Source organism: Oryx dammah, unplaced genomic scaffold (genome assembly GCF_014754425.2).
Source record: "Oryx dammah isolate SB20612 unplaced genomic scaffold, SCBI_Odam_1.1 HiC_scaffold_19, whole genome shotgun sequence".
NCBI classification, from domain to species: Eukaryota; Metazoa; Chordata; class Mammalia; order Artiodactyla; family Bovidae; genus Oryx; species Oryx dammah.
This window is the reverse complement of record NW_024070203.1, coordinates 67,415,251-67,440,289: the sequence shown is the minus strand read 5'-3', so window position 1 is coordinate 67,440,289 and position 25,039 is coordinate 67,415,251.

The window sequence follows — 25,039 nt, the reverse complement described above, 5'->3', positions numbered from 1 at the left end:
CAGATCTAGGCTCATGAATATTTACCTCTGTATTTTCTTCCAAGAGTTTCATAGTTTAAGCTCTTATATTTAGATCATTGACCCATTTCAAGTGGATGTTTTCTGTATATGTTATTAGGTAAGGGTCCTACTTAGTCAGTTGTCCCAGCACCATTTGTTGAAAAGACTATCCTTTTCCTTAGTGAATGTTTCTGACACCCTTGTTGAAAATCTATTGACCACAGATCCTGTTGACTCAGTTTTATACTTTACTCCACAACATTTATCTCTTTGCCTGAACATGAAGATAATATCTGATTAATTTCTGGAGCATACTAAAATTTTCCATAACATTTAGTCAAGCAGACCATCTGGAAATCAGTTGGCTCTTGCTGCATAACAAACAAACACAAACTCTCAGTGGTACAGTTGTGTATTTAGCTTATGCATCTGGGAGTTGGCTGGGGATTGTCTGATTGAGGCTGGGTCTATCACAGTTAGGATGGGGAAACTTTTCTGCAAGTGTCTCTCATTTTCTATCTTGGGTTAGTGTCCCAAACTGTGCAGGCTTTTCTCATGGTGATGGCAGAAGTTCCAGGTATATATTATAGTTTTAGATTTTTACTTAAAGGTCTATGACCAATTTTGATTATGGTGGACCTTCATGCAAGGTCATATGCAAGGACCTTATGCAAGCCCACCTGCATAAATGCGTTCCAAGCTTCTGCTGTGTCACATTGGCCAACATCTGGTTAAACAAAGCAAGTCATGTGGTCAAGTGTAATGTTAAAGCAGCAGAAAAGTATATTTCTCTCATGGACTGAGGAAAAGGAAGTGAATACTGAACAGTAATTCAGTCTAGATATTTCATTTATACAAAATTTCTTCCAGGAAAGAAATGAAAAACCCCAAAACTCTTGAATTAGATCTCTTTATACTAGATGCCCCTTGCTAAATTTACTTATTTTTGCTAAGAATTTTCTTTGGTTTGCTACAGAGTTTTCAGCATTCCCTGTCATATCATCTGTGAGTAATTATAGTTTACAATGTTCCTTTCCAAGATTTCTACCTTGTATTTCTTTTTTTTTCCTATTATACAAGTTAGAACATTCTAGTTCAGTGTTGAATAGAAGCAGTAAGATGAGACATCCTTGCCTTAATATTTGACCATTGAATGTGATGTTGGCTATAGGTTTCCTCTGATACATTTTATCATATTCAAGAAGTTTCCTACTACTATTCCAAGTTTGCTGAGACCTTTTATTATGAATGAGTGTTAAATTTCATGAAGTGTTCTTTCTGCAACTATTGAAATGATTTATTTTTTTCTTTAATTCTCCTATGATAATGAATTATGTTGCTTGACTGTCTTACAGATTTATTGAGGTATAATTGACATAGAATGAGTTTCACATATTAAAATTATGTAATTTGATACATTATGGTATTGGTAAAATCATCACTATGATTAAAATACTGAACATATCTATTGCTGCCAAAACTTTCTTGGTGGCCCATTCATAATTCTTTTTCCCTATCTCCTACACTTTTGGCTTCCCTTGTGACTCAGCAGGTAAAGAATCCACCTGCAATGCAGGAGACCTGGGTTCAGAAGATCCCCTGGAGAAGGGAAACGCTACCCACTCCAGTATTCTGGCTTGGAGAATTCCATGGACAGTCCATGGGGTCACAAAGAGTTGGACATGACTGAGTGACTTTCACTTTCACCCTGATCCCCAGGCAACCACTAATCTGCTTTCTGATACCATACATTAGTTTTCATTTCCTAAAATTTTATACAAATGGAAGCATATAGTATGCACTAAAAATTTTTGTCTGACATCTTTCACTCAGCATATTGTGATGTTTTTCAATGTGTAGAATATAACAATTTGTTATTATGAATTATGCTTTTGGCATTGAATCTAAGAAATCTTTACATAGGTCAAATATGTTTTATCCTTTATATTATCCTAGATATACTATAGTTTTAGATTTTACTTTTAGGTCTATGACCAAAAGTTATGGTGGACCTTTGTGCTTATATTGGGCCTACCTGGATAATCTAAAATAATCTCTTCATCTCAAAATCATTACATTAACCATACCTGCAAACCACACCCTGCTTTGTAAGGAGAAATAGTCACATGTTCCAGGAACTAGACTTTGGATCTCTTTTGATGGGAAAGTATATTCTTCCTACAACAGAGGGATTCTTATAAGCAAATATCCCTGGATTTTCCATATTACACAAGTGACTTCCATGTTGCTCTACAATGGTTTAATATGATGAATAACTTGGGGATAGGAGTAGAAAGACTGAACACTGAACTAAGCCTTTGCATCAAAAGCTCACCCAGTTTGTAGTAGAAAGAGTAATGAGGCTTTAGAGTAATGAGGAATTGGATCTGAATGCTTAATTTTTCCATTATTCATTCTGTGGCCTTTAATTTACTATCATCAGGTTTGTTATTTAATGATAGTGTGAAAGTGAAAGTCACTCAGTCATGTCCAACTCTTTGCAATCGCATGGACTATACAGTCCATGGAATTCTCTAGGCCAGAATACTGGAGTGGGTAGCCGTTCTCTTCTCCAGGGGATTTTTCCAACCCAGGTATCGAACCCAGGTTTCTTGCTTTTCAGGTGGATCCTTTACCAGCTAAGCCATCAGGGAAACCCAATAATAGGGTAATGATGCTCATATTAGAGGGCTATTTTGAGGACCAAAAAGATAGTATAAGTGTCTAGACCGCACCTAGAACATAAAATGTATAACAGTATACATTTCTTCCAGAAAAGCTTTGCTTCTATTAGGCTTTATTCTTCTGGAAAAAGAATGTGCATTATTTATCCCTGATGCTTATACTGTCAGTTTATGTGCACTGAAGTCTTTCATCTTCAAATTAGTCTCAATGACAAAGAGCACATTAGTAGAAAGGTTAAGAGTTATAGGTCCCTGGTTCTAAATCTTGATGTCAGTCTGTGCTAGTTGTGTGAGATCAGGTCATTTGTTTACACCTCCGTGTTCTTATCTCCTCCATGAGAGTAATGGGACCTACCTGTCTCATGGTTTGCTGTGAAGACAGTGGAGGTGCATATAAAGTATCACAGGACTGTGGTGCAGTAATTCGTTTGGCCCTTAGAGGGAGCTCCATGAGAGTGAGAAGCCTGTGAAGCAGATGAGCTATGTTGGTGCTTCTTTCCCTGGATTCTGTTTTTAGCAAAATTGATTAAGAGGTGATTTAAATCACACAGACTCACAGCCATGTGACATTATATAAGCATTTTTAAATTTTTGAAGCAGATTTAATTTAGGTTCATTCTCAGTTAACATTAATTTGAGCTATTTTGCAAAATGCTTAATTCCTTGGCAAGGTCAGAAAATGTAAGTAATTTACATGCTAGAGTGTCCTTCAGCGGCTAACCAAGATCGTAAATTCCATAATTCATAAAATATATTTTTAGTATGTATATATATATGTATAAACACACACATACAAGTAATGATTACACTAAAATAGGCAAGGTGATGATCATTTTGAATCTTTCAAACCATAACCTTTCAAAGAAATTAATTCTTCTTGTGACAAAGATTACTGAGGCAATAAGCTACAAATGGCTTTTATGGAAACAAATCCAGAAAGAAGACATAATTTTAACATCAACACGGCAGATAACCCGGAGTGGTTCTAAACTTATTTTTGGCTATTGAAAAAATAAAATATAAAACATGAAAGATGTCATGTTCAATACTAAAACTAGAATGCAATATTAATAAGTTTAAAGGGAGATACATTAACAGAAAGATTAATGTGAATTTTACTCATCCCGTGGCAAGAAATAAGATAATGTAGTTTAAAACATTTAAGAAATTATTAAATTATAAAGCAACAATATATGAACTATCCTAAAGAGAAGGGAGGAAATAACATCCTATCTCAGATACTGAGAACTTTATTCACAATTAATTTACAACAGTTCGGTTAATTTTCTTCAGTGTGATGAAGAGTGGGCCTGAGCCCGAGCCCCACAGCAGGACTTGCTATTACCCTAACATACTTTGCACTTTCAAAGTATCTAAGAATTTCTGTTTGATTTTTTCTGGTGAGAATTCCATTCCTTCCACCCTTGTTTTCTGCTCTTTGGACAGAACTCAATTATCCCATCTTCTCAATAATTCCCAAATAATCTTTCTGCCCCTCCTCCCTTCCCCATGCTGTGCAGTGTTATTTATTTCCTCATTGTATTTCCCAAAACACACTTTCTATCCCAGCTATTGGTTTATGATCTTGTCTCCATGACTGAAATTATGAACGTTGTGTGAGCAGAAAACATACCTTTTTTTTTAACTTTTAATTTTTTATTGGGGTATATCTGATTAACAATGTTGTGATAGTTTCAGGTGAATAACAAAGGGACTCGGCCATGTATATACATGTATCCATTCTCCCCTAAACTCCCTTCCTGTCCCTGCTGCCACATAACATTTAGTTGAGTTCCCTGTGCTATACAGCAGGTCCTTGTTGGTTATCTGTTTTAAATATATCAGTGTAAAACATGCTTTACATATTTCAGTTTCTTTGGAACCTTCCAGGGCGCTTAGAACATGTTATAAAATTAAGTTTGATTTTTGTAGGGCCAGGTATCCGTAGTACCATGTATCCACAGGCAACTTGGAGTCTGTGAGATGAGGTCAGTAGTGATAAGGATGGTGATTTAACTACATGGGAAACCTAATATACAAAATTAAGAGGCCATTATTTCCTTTCCTATCTTTTCAGTAATAAAAAGTTACTCATTATTATGCTCATTACAAGAATTTCCCTTTTTTTTCCCCCAAATTATGTTAATGTTAATGTTTTGGATAAAAGCAGAACAAGTTAAAATTACTTATGCCTAGACTTAAACTTCTCATTTTGGCAAACTGAGGAGGCTTAGGTACAGAGAAAATTACTTTCACAGTGTATTTTGAGGTGCTCTGGACAGACTCCATTTGCTAAAATTTCTTATCTCTTCCTTTTGTTAGACGGTCTCCACGCAGAAGCCAGTGCAATTTTTTTTTAAAAAAGAGTGTATCATGTACCTGCTTAAGACTCTCTGATGACTTCCCAATCCACTTAGAATAAAACTCAAACCCCTTTTTCTGGCCTCCAGGCCCTACTTGGCCTGCCTTCTGCTGATCGCTCTTGTCCTTTCTCACTGTATTCTGCTTCATTCATGAGCTACAGTCACACTCTACTACTGTCTTCTTTTATTTGAAGGCACCAAGCTTAGTACCACTTTTAGTCTTCGAAGAATATTCTTCTCTTCTGGAGAGCTTTTTCCTTACCTCTTTTAAAAGACCTGCTATGTCATGGTTTAGATCCACATTAAAGACACTCAGCTTTCCTTGATTGCCTGATCTAAATAGCTCCTCAAACCTTTCAAGTGTATCATCTTGTTTTATCTTTGTTACAGTATTTAGCACTACCTGATTGCTTCTTGATATTTGTTTAGTTTTCCATCCCTCTCCACTAGATGGTACAATTTTTAAAAACAGATACTTTGTTCATCTGTGACACAGACCCCCAAAAAGGCAAATAGAGGCTCAAGAGCATTTCTAAAGGGAATCAGATTTCTTCTTTATCTTTTCCCCTGGTATTCTTTAAAAATATTTCCTGAGAAAGTTGGTGTTAATAATATATTCATCTAAATTATCTTAAATGTTTAAAAATTAGTAGATTAATCATAAGGAGCAGCATTTTGAGACATAAATGTTGAAATTACTGTTGGTTTTAGGATATCCAAAGGCAGGTAATAGATTCTGCTAGAACCAAGCTGACGAAGAGACCGTAGCAGATCTTCCAAGATTTGCTGAAAATGCAGCCAAAGAAAAGGTGAGATGGAAGTAGGGCTAAGAGAAAGTTTTATTTTTCTTTGTAAAATGGAAGAAGTCTCTAAAAATGGTAAAGTGGCAAAGATTATATTAATTAGGACATGTTTTATAGACATTCGAGATTTATTTTTCATGTGTAAATTGCTATAAGTTACACAGAGAAAAATTATATTTCCAGAAGATGCTAATATGTAATTAGTGTCATAATTAAGATGAAGTTTTTAGATATTCAAGGAAGGAGGGATCAGAAAACATTTTGGTATACCACTTATTATGTGATAATAAGTGAAAAATGTACCTAAGTCTGGAGTGTAATAGGTAATTCACTTCTCTATTTATTCTGTATGTATTGTATCATATTGATGGGTGCTGCATCAGCGGGGCTCCAGTGGCCAGAGACTGGGAAAAATCCAATTGTTGAATAGATTTCTTCATTTTTAAAATGACAATATTTGGCATCATCTCTAAGGTCTCTAATGGATCTGAAAACTCTGTAATGAATTGGAATGTTACAGGTTTCAGAAGCAAAATATGCTGAAAGCAGAGGAAAGCTTACAAATGAGATCAGTGAAGGTAAAATTCATCCTCTCCAAATCTCTGATTGGATGGCCTTATGTGCCATGTGGAGAATGCATTAACTCTTTCAAAGTAGAGTAAATCAATGAACAAATAGCAACGAGAGGTCATGCCTAGCAATTTAAGATTGCAAAACTTTTTCTGGCAAAATCATGTGCTTTGTAGATAGAAGGGACCTAAAAAATGATTTGATGTAGCTTTTCTTTTTAATCTGTGATATGTAAGTATTATGAAAGTGAAGAAGTCACTCAGTCATGTCTGACTCTTTGTGATCCCATGGACTGTAGCCCACCAAGCTCCTCTGTCCATGGAATTCTCCCGGCAAGAACACTGTAGTGGGTTGCCATTTCCTTCTCCAGGGGATCTTCCTGACCCAGGAACTGAACCCAGGTCTCCCATGAGGAGGTAAAGGCAGACTCTTTACCTGCTGAGCCACCAGGGAAGACCAAGTATTATGAGATGTTAACAGGTATTATGTAACAAATGAGTTCTGTGTTTAAATAAGTATGGAAAACACTGCACACTATATTTGGCTGGAAAATCTCAAATCTGTGTATTAAAGGTCCTAGAAATTCATCAGTAAAGAAAATGAGTTAACTCTAAATATATATTTCATTCACTCAACATTTATCACATGCCCACTGTGTACCAGCAGCCAATGCTAAGGTAAGAACAAGTTCAATATTCAAGCAAAAGTAAGGGGACCGATATGGCTTAAGCAAAATGAGCCAGAGGGAGGGTCACAGGTGACGAGATGGAGAGGGTTGTTCATGATGATTCCTCTGGGCAGTTTAAAGCTTTTGGCTTTTTCTCTGAGTGAAATGGGGAGCCACTGCAAGACTTTAACTGGAGAAATAACTTTATTTAAGCCCTTAAAAGATTGTTTCAGTTGCTATGTTAAGAATAGACTATAGAGAATAGAGTTTCAAGGACAGAAACAAAGAAACCCATGAAGGGTCTGTTGGCATAATCCATGTGAGAGAACTTTATGATCTTGACTAGGAGGATAGCAGCTGCCATGGTGAAAGGGGTGAGATTTGCCTTACTAAAGGCTCTGTGGAAGAAACCACATTCAAGTTCATTCACATCATTGACTTAATTTAGTTCTTTGTAAGACTGAGGTTCTTGTTTCTTTACAGCTATTAGACAGGGGCTGGTTTTTGCTCCTAGAGGCTGCCCACATTTCTTCACTATACCTTTCATGTGGCCTTCTACTACAGTGGTGGGATGAGTCCTACTAACACTTGGATTCTCTCTAACTTCAGTCAAATAAAGTTCCTTGCTTTTAAGGACTCATGTGATTAGATTCAGCCAATGGAGATAATTTAGTATGATTTCTCTGTAACCTTAATCACAATTGCAAAGCCCCTTTGCCATGTAATTTATTCACAAATTCCAGGGATTAGGGCATGGACATCTTTGGGAGAGGGAGCATTTTGCCTCCCCATATCTTTCATTTAAAGATTAAAGGCATTTTTCAAAAAATATCCTATAATTTTAAGCTTTTTCCGTGAGATAAGAGATTATAGATAATACCCCATTTAGACAATCAAGAAGAGAAGCAAAAAAATAATTGTAATTTGCAAAATGTAATTAATTTCCTAAATATAATTTCTTTCCTTTTCTTGTTTTTCATTTGCATTTGATCCCATTTCATTCCATTCAATTCCACAGCTTTAGGTGAATAATTTCCATATGCCAGACACCAATGTTAGTTGCACTGGCTATAAAGACAGAAGACATATTTTTAGCTCTTCAGAAGCTCACAACTTATTTGGAGAAACCTCACAAATGCAATTTCAGCAACATGATATAGCAAATGAACGTTAGTGGCCAAATAAATTGAGTTAGAACTACTTGTACACCTAACGCTATACTGGACCACAGGAATATGTCCAAAGTAACTAGATTTTCAAGAAGCCGCAGCAGTCTCCATAAAACATTTTTCTCCTTTGCTTATATCTTCAGCTGCCAGTATCAGAATCTTTTGGGGCATTGCCTTGTGACTAAAAGGGAAAACATTTCAGACTTGGCATGAGCCTGCTCATCTTTCTATAACTTTATAAGGTCAAATACAAGCCTATAAAACCCAGGCTTCCCCTTGTGATCATTAGAGTGAGGGCATCAAGCTGGCAGCTGGGCTGGGGCCTGCATACGAGTCAATCCCCTAGGAGTACTCTGTCTGAACCTTTGGCATTCATTGTTGCTGTGCGTACATTGTAGGAGATTGCTGAGGTGCTCATTGGCAGAGCTCTGAAGCAATTATATAAACCCTGGCACTGTCCTTCACAGACAAAAATGTCTCAAGCTTTTATCAACACAATCAAGATATCTGTCTGGCTTTTGGTTGCCCTTTTGGGTACCAGTATTTCAGAGAAAATGTGATTTCCTCCTCAGATAGAATTCTTTCATATTGTTCATTAAATAATTTATTCATATGTTCATTTATTCCTTCATTTTGTTGTACGTCTCCAGAATATGACTCTAAGTTTTAGCTTGAAATGTATGCAGACTTCCCCACTGTTTTTTAAGGGAATTTAGAACTTGGTTTGGCCTAGCATGTGCAGTTAACCATTAGTTTGCAGGGATAAGAGGAAAGCAGGGATGCTCATATTTTTGAGCATACATAAGGCACTAACTGGAGAAGGCGATGGCACCTCACTCCAATACTCTTGCCCGGAAAATCCCATGGACAGAGGAGCCTGGTAGGCTGCAGTCCATGGGGTCATGAAGAGTTGGACACGACTGAGTGACTTCACTTTCACTTTTCACTTTCATGCACTGGAGGAGGAAATGGCAACCCACTCCAGTGTTGTTGCCTGGAGAATCCCAGGGACGGGGGAGCCTGGTGGGCTGCTGTCTATGGAGTCTCACAGAGTCGGACACGACTGAAGCGACTTAGCAGCAGCAGCAGCAGCATCAAGGCACTAACCAGTCCAAATACATGTCAGTCAGAGGTCTTGGGGAGTTCCTGACAACCCCTTGCGATAGCTGGTATGGCATTAACTTTTTAGTTTTGGGAAAATGGGTAGAAAGTTGACTTAGAGCTCAACATTCAGAAAACGAATATCATGGCACCTGATCTCATCACTTCATGAGAAATAGATGGGGAAACAGTGGAAACAATGTCAGACTTTATTTTGGGGGGCTCCAAAATCACTGCAGATGGTGACTGCAGCCATGAAATTAAAAGATGCTTACTCCTTGGAAGGAAAGTTATGACCAAACTAGATAGCATATTCAAAAGCAAAGACATTACTTTGCCGACTAAGATCCATCTAGTCAAGGCTATGGTTTTTCCAGTAGTCATGTATGGATGTGAGAGTTGGACTGTGAAGAAGGCTGAGTGCCGAAGAGTTGATGCTTTTGAACTGTGGTGTTAGAGAAGACTCTTTAGAGTCCCTTGGACTGCAAGGAGATCCAACCAGTCCATTCTGAAGGAGATCAACCCTGGGATTTCTTTGGAAGGAATGATGCTAAAGCTGAAACTCCAGTACTTTGGCCACCTCATGCGAAGAGTTGACTCATTGGAAAAGACTCTGATGCTGGGAGGGATTGGGGGCAGGAGGAGAAGGGGACGACCGAGGATGAGATGGCTGGATAGTATCACGGACTCAATGGATGTGAGTCTGAGTGAACTCTGGGAGTCGATAATGGACAGGGAGGCCTGGCGTGGTGCGATTCATGGGGTCGCAAAGAGTTGGACACGACTGAGTGACTGAACTGAACTGAACTGAACTGGAGGCTTTAGGTATCAGAGAAGAGGATATACTACTAATCAGTAGGAAAATATTTAGATATTTTAACACTTAGTATAGCTATACTGGTCGTGAGAGCTAAATATCAATCCTGAGTAAGAGTATTTACATGAATTAGCAGATGAGTTTGCTGTGGGCAATATCTTTCTGTTGTTTCTTTATTTTGACCTATTCACTCCTTTAAAACTGCCTATAAGAGCAATGTTTCCCAGATCTCCCTTTCCTTAAGAGTTACGGTGAGCTTTGTTTTAAATTTTGTTAGCTTTTTAAAAAATTAATTAATTAATTTTAATTGGAGGCTAATTACTTTACAATATTGTATTGGTTTTTGCCATTCATTGACATGAATCAGCCATGGGTGTACATGTGTCCCCCATCCTGAACCCCCCTCCCTCTTCCCTCCCCATCCCACCCCTCAGGGTTGTTAAAAAGGTAAATCACTTGTCCTACATTTCTACTTTGTGGAAACATATCCCAGAAGAATTCACTTTTACTATTCTAGTATTTAATTCTTCTAATGATTGCTTCCATAATTAAACACAGTAGCTTTATATCTATGATTCTTAACAATGTTAAGCAGTATTCAGTTAATTAAAGGGCCTTTAAATATATATATACAGATTACCAGCATCCTCCTTACTGTGGTCTGATTCAGGAAATCTATCCTGGATTTGGGAATATGAATTTTTTAAAAGTTCTGATGTGACATCTTTGTTCAGCCAGACTCAGAACTAATTTGCTAGAGAATTATTATCATGTATTACTGTAAAGATCTTTGTTGAACCAGCATGGCCATGGTTGGCAGAATTTTGCAACTTGGAAATTTCTCTTCATTTGGAAAACATCTTACCTTGCTTTCTTCTTCCTTTTCTGTTTTCACATTTTTTCATCCTTTCTCTAAATGTATTTGCCTTTTTTTGGTGTATCCTAGCTTATCTGATAATAATAAGCTTATCTGATAATAATATAGGGTTATAGCTTAACCCTCTATTCCTTGTTTTTATACCCAAATTTAGGGAGTTGACAAAATTGCTGTCATACATTATTGTCCAAAGAAAATTGACACAGTGAAAGGTCATTAAAATTGTAGACAGCTGAGCTCTCAAAAAAGATGATCAGAATTTTCTGGGAAAATGTATAATCTCATGATCAATTTAAAGGATACATGTTCTCAATAGTTGGAAACAACATATTGATTTAATGTAGCAACTTATATTTAGCAAAAATTACTTACACACTCAGGAGCATAAAATCTCTATACTCCTTCTGCTTGCCAAAGCATTTAATGCAGCCCTACTTGTTTATATAATAAGGATGGTGCTGAGTTTTCAAATAAAAATTTCTTCTGTAGGACACATTAAATCACTGGGAGTATTAGGTAGTAGAGAGCACAAATGCACTCAAAATAGGACATGGCATCTGTTAGACTTGGCTTGATAATGTTTCTAACCTCATGTTAAATCTCTGAGCATTATTAATATGCTTAACACAGGTAGTCAGCCTTACATTCTGGGTAAATGAAGCAACCAGGTCAGTTTCATCTGTTATATAAAAATTATTCTTAATAGAATCATGTCTGAATATTTTCTCAATATTGGAGTGTTGTTTTGTAGAAGATTTTTAGTTTAATCATATTTCCTACAGAAGGAGTTGCTCCTCTCAATTTTTACAAAGGAATCTATAATTATTTCTGGGAATCTACACCACACAAAAACAGATGAAGGTAAATTTTTTTTTTTAATACCATTTTTTTTCTTCTCAACCAGCTTCTTTATTTCACAGTTTAACAGCAGATTTTTCTGGTTGGACTCAGTATTTGATCCCCTCATCTCAGTTGCTTCCTATTCCCAATTCCAGCACTTCTAAAATCTGATTCTCCCTTTCAAATATTTTAGACAATGAAAAACTGGAAAGTAAAAATTTCAAAATACCATTTATAATAGTGTTAAAACCATAAAATACTTAAGGGATTATTTTTTTCTTAAGGTACATAAAATTGCCTCACTGGAAAACTACAACATGGTGCTGAAAGAAGTGTTAAAAGACTTATGTAAATAGGAAGAACTAATATATTTACTGGTTTGGAAGATGCTACTGTTAAGATGTCCATTCTCCCCACAATTTTATGTGTATGTGTGTATTCAACATAATTACAAATTGTCTAAATTCCCTGTGGGTTTTTAAAAAATCATCTAAATTCCCTGTGATTTTTAAAGTATATTTGGAAATGCAAAGGACCTAGAGTAGCAAAAAAAAAAAAAAAAAAAACAACAGTCCTCTAACAAAGCTAGCAATACCTGACCTCAGGATGTGTTTGTTACAAGGCTACAGTAGGAAAGATAGTAGACAAATATACTAAAATAATAATAGATAAATAAATTAAAATATAGTATCTCAAAAGAGACTCATACATACATATATGGTTAAGTAATTTTCAACAAAGGCATCAAAGTGATTCATTGAGGAGAGCAAAATCTTTTCACAAATAGTGCTAGAAAAACTAGGTATTTAAACAGAAAAAGCACTTCAACTTCTACCTCACTCCATACTCAGAAATTATCTGAAATGGACATAGACCTATAGATAAGTGCTGAAATTATAAAGCTTCTAGAACAATAAATTGGAAAATATCTTCATGAACTTGGAGCAGGCTAATATTTCTTAGGACAAAGAAATCACAAACTAGACTTCATTTCAGTTCAGTTCAGTCACTCAGTTGTGTCCAACTCTTTGCGACCCCATGAATCGCAGCACGCCAGGCCTCCCTGTCCATCACCATCTCCCAGAATTCACTCAGACTCACGTCCATCGAGTCCATGATGCCATCCAGCCATCTCATCCTCTGTCGTCCCCTTCTCCTCCTGCCCCCAATCCCTCCCAGCATCAGAGTCTTTTCCAATGAGTCAACTCTTCGCATGAGGTGGCCAAAGTACTGGAGTTTCAGCTTTAGCATCATTCCTTCCAAAGAAATCCCAGGGCTGATCTCCTTCAGAATGGATTGGTTGGATCTCCTTGCAGTCTTAGTTATAATCAAAAACTTCTGTTCATCGAAAGACAGTGTTAAGAAAACAAATATATAAAATAGCAGACTTTAAGAAAATAATCATAACAAATACATTTGACACAGGGCTTATAATATATAGAGACTATACATAGAATTCCTACAACTCAGTAATAGTGTCATAATTGTATGAAATATGGACAAAATATTTAAGTAAATACTTCACAAAAATCACATATGTATTACTGATGAGCACATTAAAAAGTATTCAACATCACTGATTCTCAAGGAAATGCAAATTAAAACACAAATTGATAAAAGATTGACAATACCAAAAGCTCTAGAGAACGTAGAACATCTGGAAATCTCATACGTGGCTATAAATATATAGAATGGTACAACACCTTTGGAAAGTAGCTGGGCAGTTCCTTTAAAAGTTAAACATACATATGTGCATCCTATGATTCAGGAGTTACACTCCTAGGTGTTTGTCTAAGAACTAGAAATATCTATCCACAAAAGCCTTGTTATATAATGTTTAAAACTACTTTATTTGTAGTAGCCTGAAACTGGGAAAAAAAAACCAGTGTCCATCAATAGGAGAACAATGATTAAATAAATTATTATATATTTATACAATGGAACAACAATAAGTGAAAAACTTCTTAGCACTTATCTCCATCTGGCTTATTATTTGTTTCTTTATTGTCTGCCTTCCCCTGCGAGGATGTACGTTCCATGAGATCAAGGCATTCATCTTCTTATGGTCACTCATGTATTTTAGCACTGAGAATCACTTAGATATAAGAAGGACTCAATAAATTTTGTGGAATTGATGAAAGTAATATTTATACCACTTCCTTCTTCTCTCAGAAGGTTACTATCTTCCTCTACTCTCATATCCACTCAATCTTTTTCACAAGCACCTATCCTTTCTTACCTATCTCAGTGAATAAATGTCCTATTCCTTCAAAGAGGATTCTTCTATGTTCTTCATCTCACCTTTGACTTTTAACCTGGAAATTTTCACAATTTATTCCCCATTTTCCCTATATCCTTAATTTCTCCTCTACACAGAGGTAAACTGCCCCTTTTCCTGGAGCCAATAAGCACACTTGAGTTTGTGCTACCTAAAAACAAAACAAAAAAGTTCTCTAGAATCCACATTCCCCAGTTGTGCTACTTTTTCTATATATCTATATCTATCTATACTTCCATTTGCAGCCAAGTTTCATGAGAAAGAATTCTATTTATATTATTTCCACTTTCTCATTGCTCATGTCATTCCTCAACCTACAGTATCCTGAATTCTTCTCTACCTACTCCACAAAGATTATTTTCATCTTAAAATTTACCATGATATTTGTAATGTCAAAGTCACAGTTGATGGACAGTGTGTTTCCGTATCCTAAGGGCCCTTCTAGGGCAGTGACCTGTTGAACATATCTATCTTCTTGACACTAGCATGATCCTTTTTTCTTGCTATCTTTCTGATTTTTTATGTTCTTTATTCTCTAACACAGACTCAGCTTCCTCAGCTTATTATTTAAATGTTGATGTCTCCCAGAATTTCAGATGCATCCTTTCACTCTATTCAGCTATGCCAGCCTTCTTCCTATTGCAAAAAAAAAAAAGCGTAAGCTTAACTCTTTCCTGCAGACTTATATTTGCTATCATTTCTGCCTGGAACACTTCTTTTTTGTCCTTCTTGTTCTAAGTCACCTTCTGTGTAACTATATCTCTCAGGATCCTCATAGCAAATATGTCATAGCAGAAAGGGAATAATTAAAGAATTTTAATAAAAATAGCATTTATGGGTAGGTATGGGTAGGATGTAGGGAAATTTACAAGGAACAGTAAAACACTCTGTTGCCTCTTGGCAACAGCAAAAAGTTGTGCATCAAAGAAAGACTAGCAGTAATGGTAATAGTTATAGCCACATAAGGGGGCTGCCTGGCAGAAGCTGTGTCCTTCAGATATACAGCCACTGACAAAGCATGGCCAAGCAAAAAGTGAGAAGGAAGACAGAATACTTTGACCTCTGCTTTCTCCCACTCTCTGACTGAGTGACCCTGTGGGAAGCCAGAGGACAAGGGGGCCTTTTTGATGTTGCCTATATGAGTCATTCCTGGAGGTTGAGAAGGACACAAAGTAGAATTGGAGGGGCCAACAGTGAATACCCAGTTTACCTCTTTTCTCTGTCAGCATCCATCAATGTTGTTTGTCAAGATGAACACCTTGTTCCAACACAGGAGAATAGCAAGTCTTATCAGTTAGCATGTCTTTTTGGAGTGATATCAATTCAGTCAGTCTTACCTGAAAGTTAAAATAGTAGCACCAGTGTATTTCATTTAAGGTAGCTATAGCATAAACCCTGACAGCTGGCTTTTCTTTCTATAACACAAGTACCTGACTTAAGCTTTGATTGCTCAGGCACCCACTTCAAAGAGTCGTCTACTTCAAAGATGGCATCCACTTCAAAGATGGCATCCACTTCAAAGATGGCTAAATTAAATATCTTGACTAAGCACATTGCCGGCCACATGACTAGATAAAGAGCCAATTCCACTTCCCTCCACCAAGGCTCCTTTGTTTTAGAAGTCTTGGTTGATTTTGAAAACTGACCATTTGGGCTGCTTGTTTTTTTTCTCTTTCCACGCTTTAAATTACCACTTTTATGTTTTAAATTCATCATTTAAAAGTGAGACTTGGCAACCTAGACCCCTATCCTGGACCTCAATAAAGCAGAGTCCTGGGCCTTCCCCCCCTCCTTCCTCCCCTGTTTCTGTCTCTCTTTCTCCCTCTTTCTCCCTACCTGTGACCTTGCTGTGTGGCTCTAGGTGTGCCCTTGCTTTTCAGGACCTGCGAATAATAAAACATTTCTTTTAAGTTTCCTGATGTTTATTGCCGAGATCATCTTGAAATTGTAATAAAAACAAGAAGTCCTGGTCCATCCACAGCATTGGTTATCAATAGGCTGATCAGCATGAAACAGTAGTGGTCCAAAAAGATGGAGAGAATTAATTAAAATAAAATTAGCCCTACAGTCCCTGATTCTGTTACTAGTCACAGGGACTACATATTCATATATTTCTTTCTCCATCAATCTTTCTGCGTTACCCTGTCTAATGGCATCTTGGCTGTTTTTATTTCCTCCTTTGTGATGACCCTTCTTCACCATAGAGTAAAAGTTCTCATTGATTGGTACGGTTTTCCCTTGATCGGAGCTATTGGGCTAATGATCACGGAGAAAGAATCCAGTAGATCCCTGCATACTAGTCTTCTTTGCCCTCACTGTATAGCTAAGTTTTCCCAGATAATAAGGATCAACTACCAATGTTCTCCTTCTTTGTTAGTTCAGAGTATGAAAAATACAAAATGATCTGATGGCAGTCTCAAATCACAAGTTAGTAGAATAATGACTATTCCTTAGTGGAAGCACTCCTCCATGAGGCACTAAGACCTCCAACTCTAGATCTCAAGGTCACTGAGACGAACCTTTCCTACCTCTGTTCTTTTGCCAGACCCTGAATTCTGGCTTTTGGTAAGATTTTACCATATATTGATCATTGCTGCTGCTGCTGCTAAGTTGCTTCAGTCGTGTCCGACTCTTAGCAACCCTATGGACTACAGCCTACCAGGCTCCTCCGTCCATAGGGTTTTCCAGGCAAGAGTACTGGAATGGGTTGCATTGCCTTCTGAGATATTGATCACTGGTATATAACAAATCTTGTAGAATGTCAGCTCAGCCTTTCAGGATGCTGACTCCAAGCTATCCCCATAAATAAATTTTCCTCAGGTATTCTAACTGACCTGTCAAGTCAGCCTCTTCTAGGTTACAAGGACTGTAAAACTAGTGAATTCTATGGCTGTGAGCTGACTGCAGCATTTCTTTTACTAGCAAATGAGTTCTTTGATCTGAGATGGTATCCTAATCTCAATTAGGATATAGTGATGAATAAGACTTTTTATTAAGATCAACAGGTTCACAGGTGATGGTGTTGACAGAGGCACTACAATCAGAAAAGAATCACCTTCACCCAAATTTTCACCAATTACTAGGAGGGCAATAACTTACCCTTGCTCACCACTTCATGATAGAATGGCTTTCCAAAATAATCCACATGGTACTAGGTGCCTGGACGGTACCTCAGAGGATGGGACAATCAGAACTCTATATTGTCCTTTGGTGTTGTCTGATCCAGTACTCACCTAAAGCTCTGAAAAGCCACCACACTTACCATCATGGCATCTTTGCATATGAGCCAATTGAGTTAGCACTGAGGTGGAGGATAAACAGGCAAGCATGCCATGCAGACCCATTCATAACCAGGTCCACAATTTTTGTTTCTTTGTTATTTGGTCAGAGGGAACTCTCTATGACACCACCTTACCATGACACCATGGGAGCCTCAGTCATCTACTCGTGAAGTTGACTCGCACCTTCCACATACTACTGTGTGTGTTCAACTTTATGTTTCAACAAATTAGATAACATTCTTGATGAACAATGTGGGTCACATAGTCACTTGGTGTCTCATTATTAGGTGTTCAGTCTTCTAGAGCTCAGGAGCAAATCTAGGGTTACTTTTCAAATGAAAAATGGTGCTTAGAGGCAGGTTTGATCTTAACCCCAGGTTGTAGAGATTTGTGTTGTGATTATTCTACTGAGTATTGCTAGAGGTTCCACTCAAGGTTTCTTCTACCATAGATAATTATGATACCATTGGGTCAACTGCTCATAAGATCTAAATGGTAGAGCTATTTATTCTAACACAGCTAGAACCCTCTGGAAAGCCTTTCTTTTCTTTTCTTTTTTTTTTTGGTCCAAGTCTCACCCATAGGGGAAGTTTTGTGTCATCTAATAGATGGTTTTGGAAAGCCCACCCAAATACATTAAATGTGGCCTCCTAAAACCAAAGAGTCCAAGCAATATGCCTCTTTCTTGATGGCAAGATATATGAGAGCAACTTACAACTTGTCACTCACATTATAGGATATATCTGTATGTGCCCATAGGCCACTAGACCTAGATATTTTTCTAATGAGCATTTCCCTGAACTCTTGCACTTATTTCCCATATTCTGATGGGCATATGTTTTAGCAGACATGTAGAGATGCTTTCTAATTTCTGCTCAACAGGTCCAAGTAGTGCCATGTTATATAATGGACCAGCATGATATTCTGGGTGGTATTAAGATGATGAAGGGACATCTAGATGATATATAACATAGAGCAGGAATAATGCCCTAACCCTGATGTCAAGATGATGAAGTCTACTGTAGCTCCTGCCACATGAAGAAATACTGTCATTGTCATAGATCTCTATGTTCAAAACAATCTGATTGCTACTCTAACCCTGAGGTTTATTATTTCACTTTCACCCACTTCATCTGATTATTACGTGATCACCAGTTCAAGATCCCAATATTCCTATTAAACCTGAGGATTCCAATTTCCTTGAGACAGACTCAATACTATCTCTGGCTTACAATTAACACATAGTTTTTCAAAGATAGTAGTATTACAACTTCTTATTGTGTAGATGAGGGAAATATCCTCTGAGTCCATACCATAGGGGATATGGTTAGGGGTGGCTATGCAGTTGGCATAAAAGAAGTTTACTTATATCCTTTTGATCCTTTTAGACTCCCTTTATCTAAAATGTGCCAGGAAAATTGCAGCACTGCCACCATTTTCCCATCACTTGCTGCAGGCCACCACTGAGTCCAGGCTTCAATTAATCAATCTAGTTCAAGAAGGTACCTGAAACTTCCACATGCATGAGTTAACACATTAAATTCTGAATCCTGAATGTACTCCCATATTAATAAATAAAACTGATGTCATCCTGTGAGTTGACTACCTTGGTCTAAACTATTAAGGTTAGTAAAAAACTAATTGCAGTTTTGGACCATGAATTTTAAATCATTATAACTAGCTCAAACACATCTTTATGAATAAAAATAGAAACCATTACAATCAACACATTTTTGCCAACTAGGAAAAATAAACAACTAAGTTTGTTTATTCCTATAGTGTGAAAATCCATGCTTCAGGATTTGATGAACTCTTAAACAGTATTTTCTGCATCTCTCTAGTTGTGGAAGCATTATTCCTGAAAAAAGTTGTTGAGATGCTTGAAGAAGTGGTAGCTGGTTGGCAAGAGGTCAGGTGCATATGGCAGATGAGGCAAAACTTTGTAGCCTAATTTGTTCAACTTTTGAAGCATTGGTTGTGCAACATGTGGTTGGGTGTTATTGTGGAGAAGAATTGGGCCCAATCTATTGACCAATGCTGGCTGCAGGCATTGCAGTTGTTGGTGCATCAATCTGCTGTGCATATTTCTCAGATGTAACGGTTGTGCTGGAATTCAGAAAGCTGTAGTGGATCAGACCGGCAACAGACCACCAGTGACCATGACCTCCTTTTGTGCAAGTTTGGCTTTGGAAAGGACTTTGGAGCTTCTTTTCAGTCTAACCACTGAGCTGGTTGTTGCTAGTTGTATAAATCTGCTTTTCGCCACATATCACAATCCTATCAAGAAATGATTCATTCTTATTGCATAGAATAAGAATCAAAGTGATATATATATATTTTGTGATCTGCAGTCAGCTCATGAAGCATCCATTTATCAGACTTTTTCACCTTTCCAATTCTCTTCACATGCCAAACAACCATAGAATGGTCGACACTGAGTTCTTCGGCAAGTTCTTGTGTAGTTGTACAAGGATTGGCTTTGTTGATCCTCTCAGTTGGTTGTTGTCAACTTCTGATGGCTGGTCATTGCACTCCTCATCTTCAGGGCTCTCATCTCATTTGCAAAATTTCTTGAACCACCACTACACTGTATGTTCGTCAGCATTTTCTGGGCCAAATTTATTGTTGATGTTGTGAGTTGTCTCCACTGCTTTATGACCCATTTTGAACTTGAATAAGAAAATTGCTCAAATTTCCTTTTTGCCTAACACCATTTCCCTAGTCTAAAATAAATGTAAAATAGACAGCTAGTAATGTCATTAGCAAAAAACATAAAGCAAGAATGTGCATTAAAATGATGTATAACATAACCACATTTATTTAAGAATGTATTCCAATGTACTTCAATAATTTGGCCACCTGATGCAAAGAACTGACTCATTAGAAAAGACCCTGATGCTGGGCAAGATGGAAGGCAGAAAAATAAGGGGATGACAGAGGGTAATATGTTTGGATGGCATCACCGATTCAATGGACATTAGTTTGAGCAAGCTCCAGGAGTTGGTGATGGACAGGGAAGCCTGGCATGCTCCAGTATATGGGGTCCTAAAAAGTCAGACACAACTGAGCAACTGAACTGAAATGATTCCAATATCAAACAGCAAAATTCAACAGTGGAACACTACAATTACTTTTGCACCAACGTAGATACTTAGAAGCTAATCCCATACATGCTCTCCAGAATTCTGCTTACATGAATCTGCCACTCCTTTTAGGCTTTGAATTTTTCCAACTGTGCAATGTTGGACTTGGCAGCAGTGAAGGGAAGTAAGTGCATATCTGAAAAAGAATCAGCATGTCCTTGTAAGCCACTTGCAGGGCTGGCCAATTAAACTATGTATGAGCCTCCATGAGTTTGCCTTTAGCCAACTGGATATTGACACCTAGAGTGGCCTTGGAACCATGTATTCCAGCAGACTGGGTCTCCACAGGACTGCGTGGAAAGAACCCCACATCACCCTACTCTACCAGCAAGCTGGCACCACCAGCAGACTGTCACATATGAAACTAACATCTATTGTGTTTGAGCTATTTTGTATTTCAGATCTACTGGTTATATCATTTTGCTTACTTTCAGTAAAACAGGGCCTTTTGCTTTCTTTTCTTTTTACTTGAAATGTGGTTTGTAAATTATTTTGAAAATGGGAAATTAATGATTCATAGAATTAATGTCATAGATGTCCTTTTCTCCCTGTACTCCTACATAAATTTGTAGATGTGACAACTCTAATGATAATTAGATATTATTAGTCTGCATGCCACTCTTAGAATGTTATTTATTCTTTCCCATTAGTATCACAGAGGCTACAATTTTCAATGCCAGGGGGATGCAAAACATACATAGAAAACCTTTAAGGAAAATATCATGTTGATGAGCAAAATGACATGAGTGACTATCAAAAAAGATCTTTATGCAGGACAAATGTTTCATTGTGCCTTTTTTTCCCCAGAGAAAAAGATATCCCTTTATACAAACATTATCAACATGTATTGCACCCAAACAGCTATGTATCATAAGTACTTCTTTTATTCCTTAATTCGGAACAAGATCACAAGGTAAGAAAAAACATTGAAATACCTACAGGTCCCCAATAACCCTATCAAGGTCTCTTTTCAGGCAGATTAAATAACCTTGAAATTTGAGACCTTGGAAAATTTTTACCAGAACTCTCTTTACCACATTTAAGTTTGTTATGCAGGTAGGTAACCCTACTGAGCTATGTGAGTAGAACCTTGAGTTACTTTTTCTAAGTAATGATAGCTTATTCTAAGTTATCTTATTATCTTATTATCTAAGTTATCTTATTCTAAGATAACAATTTCAAAGAAATGACAACTCTACCTTGATATTACACTCACTATAAACAAGGGCACCCTCACTTAGCATCAGCCAATTTCCTTTTATAGAATTCAATGTTTGACTTTGTTATACGTGCCCTTTGGTCAGGTTATTTCAGCGTATTCCTCTAAAACACTTAATTTTTAAAAAGTAAAACAGTTTTATCAGTCATTTATTAAAAACCTCCTTGTCTTTCTTTTTATTTTCTTTAAAGTGTCCATTGTAGAAGGCAGAGGGTCGAGTAGAAAATGATCTGAATATCAGGAAGCTGTGAGTTCTTATCCTGTCCCTGCTCCTTGCTATGGAATCCTGAGTAAGCTACTGACCCCACTAAGTCTTGTTTTCTCAGTCTCAAAATGAAAGCCTCTTAGGGTACTGATGAGGAGCTAGTATGTATAAAGCGCCTGATATACAGTTTCTTCTCATTCCTTTATTCTCTTTGGCTCTAGCCTGATTCTTCTTGATTGAACTAACATGATTTCTCAATGACTTGCATATCAAATCAACTGGGCAGAGTTGTCATGTGCTCCAGGCACAGTTATCACTCAGAACACTTGTCCTTTGGATCTGGTTCATGCACTATTTAAAAAGAAGCATAATTTGTTGATTAAATTAAATGTGTAGACTTTAAATATTAAAATATATTTAAATTCACCATTTAATATTAAAGGCAGTCTGATGTTGAAATCATCTTCTCACATTGGCAGAGAGACATACTCACCTTTTTGGGATCAGTAGAGGCAGGCATCACCTGTCTAGGCCAAGGATATCCTTGGATCTCTGTAGCTGCAAATCAATAAAACTTCAATGCAATACAGCACAAAACAATACAATGCAAATTCAATAAAGGATGAATTTTCTGAATACTTTACTCAAAGCAATATTCTTATTTTCCATTACCCTTTCTTGTCATCCAAGTACTTAAAACCTTTCTTCTTTATAAGAAGATATGGATATGTATAAAGCCAAGCTTGAGTAGAGAAGGCTCCCATAATGTAGTCTACTCTGTATCTCCACTTTCTTATTGTCCTTTCAGTCCTCAGTTCCCTGCAAACTGGTTTTGATGTTGTCTATTTTAGTGAAACTATCCTTGAAAGTAGCACATAGTCTCCAAGTTAATAGGAACACTTTTCAGCCCTTAGTGTATTGTACCCACTAGCTGCATTTCAAACTGTACATAAAATGTGAATACTTCCATCGTAACTCTCATAAACTTCTCTCTCTGGTTTTTACTATCACTTTAACCCTCTTGATGTGTTTCAAAGTCTCTCCCCTACTCAGCTTATTTCCATTAATTTTCCCTCATGATTTCATTTTCAGCTCGCTATTCTAAATGTATGTGCTCTTTCTTGACATGACTCTAGTTTGAACTGTGATCTGTGGGACCACCCTGTTGATGTATCCAGTCCTACCCTCCCTACTGACATTTAATAACTGTAAATGTCTTAACTGTACATCTCCACTTAAGACGTGTTGTTGCTGAGGCTGCTGCTAAGTCGTTTCAGTCGTGTCCGACTGTGCAACCCCATAGACGGCAGCCCACCAGTGTTAGGGGCCTATATTAAACACCTGTTGGCATTTCTGTCTAGTTTGGAACATTATTTCTGAGCACTACTCCTGACATACTATTGTAGTAGACTCTGCTTGTGGTCTCCTTAAGTTCTTGTTCTATCTTACTAATAGAACTTTCATTTTATTTGGGTGTCAATGTGCCCAGCTACTAAATTAAACATCAAAACAAGGCCAATGTGACATGGGTGAAGTCTTCTAAAGATTTTAGAAGTCTTTGAATCACCTCTTCCTTCTTGTTGCTTCCTTCTTTTTCTTTCTACCTGGAATGTAATTGAAAGCTGAATGAGGAATTGTTATTTAGCTGCAATGAGGTGGCTATAAGGATGGGAGCAAGAGTGGTAGGTCAGAAAGAGAGAAACAGACTGGAACATTGCAGAACTTTACATCTTCTGCACCAGCCCAGACTGTATTAGAATAATTTCAGTTGCGAGTATAATAAAGTCTCAAAATAGTAGTGGTATAACAGTATATAAGTTCATTTCTCTTCGGTGTGAATGAAGTTGTGGTTTGACAGGGGCTGATATAGTGATTCATTAATCACTGGGCACTGAGACTCCTTACATTTTCTTGCTTATAACTTTGGGAATAAGAAGGGCACTTAGTCAAATAATCTAGTTATTATATCCACATGTAATTCATGAACAAGAAAGAGAACAAAAGAAGGACACATGTCTCCTTTTTAAAATACAGAAGTCACGTAATCTCTTCTATTCAGATCCATCAGCCAGAAATTAATCATGCAGTAACCACAAAGTAGCCATGCATTCAGGCTTCCCTGGTGACTCAGCAGTAAAGACTCCACCCACAATGCAGGAGTCACAGGAGATGCAGGTTTGATCCCTGGGTCAAGAAGATCCTCTGGAGGATTGCGTGGCAATTCACTCCAGTATCCCTGTCTGGAGAATCCCATGGACAGAGGAGTCTGGTGGGCTTCAACCCATAGGGTCACAAAGAGTTGGACACAACTGAAGCAACTTAAAATGCACACGCACACACCCCAAGCCATGTATTCAGCTAAAAGTCATGAATGCTGTGGCAACCCCAGTTGCTCATCTTTGACTTTTTGATATGTCAAAAAAATTCCCCATTTGATTAAACATAAAATTGTGATTCAATTACATGAAGCCAAATGCAGTCCTTAATTAATTCAGAATTTAGATCTTACATGAGACCACGAAGAATAACAGAAGATAAAATATGGAATTGACTAAAGGAAGAAAGTGGTGCTTTGGACAATAAGGACTCATATACTGAATGCCCCAAAACTGGTGGTGATCATTCTGTGGAATTAGGTCAAACTGTTGTCTGTTGCATTTTAGGAGGTAGGCCACATCAATCCCCAGGCTATTAGGAAAAATGGAAGGGCAATTCAGACTACTGCAACACCAAATGGTTCAAAACAGTAATTAATACTGCTATGGTTCTTATGGGATGACTGGGCTCAGCCAGGTGATTTTCCTATAGGGTCTTGCATGCAATTTCACGTCAGATAGTAAATGGGAATGGAGATACCTGATGTACTGACTGATCTGGACATCCAAGAAGGCTTTTCTCCTTATATATCTGATGCTTTAGCTAGGTAGCTGGGGTCTGTGGATCTCTCTCTCCATGCAGCCTCTTCTCACAGCTAAATTGGACTTCCTCACAGCATGACTATTGTGCTCCTTACAGAGTTGTT